General features: G+C 36.6%; 1 pseudogene; it reads left to right on the forward strand.

Moving 5' to 3' along the window:
* LOC101576084 overlaps positions 1–604 on the forward strand; it is a 4,008-nt pseudogene that overhangs the window by 852 nt on the left and 2,552 nt on the right.

A 604-nucleotide genomic window follows, 5' to 3' on the forward strand; every position in this document is an offset into this window, starting at 1 on the left:
TTGGCCAAGCAATGGCCATGACTCATCCACATGGCTGACACTGACAAAGGTTCTACAATCTGAGGTACAGGATCTCAGGATAAATCCTGGGGGGACTTCACTGGCCTTATCAGACCCAAAAGCTACAATGCTTGTTGCATAGGTCCTGCTTTTCCTTGGTCTTAACCATCTAGCAGAAAAGTATAAAAACGAAGTATAAGAAGTAAAGCCATGGTGTGATGTTGAACTACAGGGGACTCAGGTCAACAATTTCTGACATTGCCAGTGAAGCGGAAAACCCAATACTATTATGGGCTAATGGACTCTTTTAGAATATTTTGCTGAGTTTACACACCTATAATATTTAAATGATGGAACTTAACAAAAAAAGAGGGGATACAAATGAATGTCCATTTCATATCTGTGTATTCAAAGTGGTTAAGATAGATATATAGTTACATTCTCCTAATGAATAGAGGGATTTATTCTAATGGTGTTTATAAATAGGATATTAAGTCCGCATCTTGTATAGCAATTAACCACTAGGAAGAATGTGTTAATTATTGAAACTGTCCTACCAATTTGGTTTGAAACTGTCTCATTGCTATTTGTTTCTCAATAAAAT

The sequence above is a fragment of the Octodon degus genome, unplaced genomic scaffold (genome assembly GCF_000260255.1).
Source record: "Octodon degus isolate 3935 unplaced genomic scaffold, OctDeg1.0 scaffold00287, whole genome shotgun sequence".
Lineage (NCBI taxonomy): Eukaryota > Metazoa > Chordata > Mammalia > Rodentia > Octodontidae > Octodon > Octodon degus.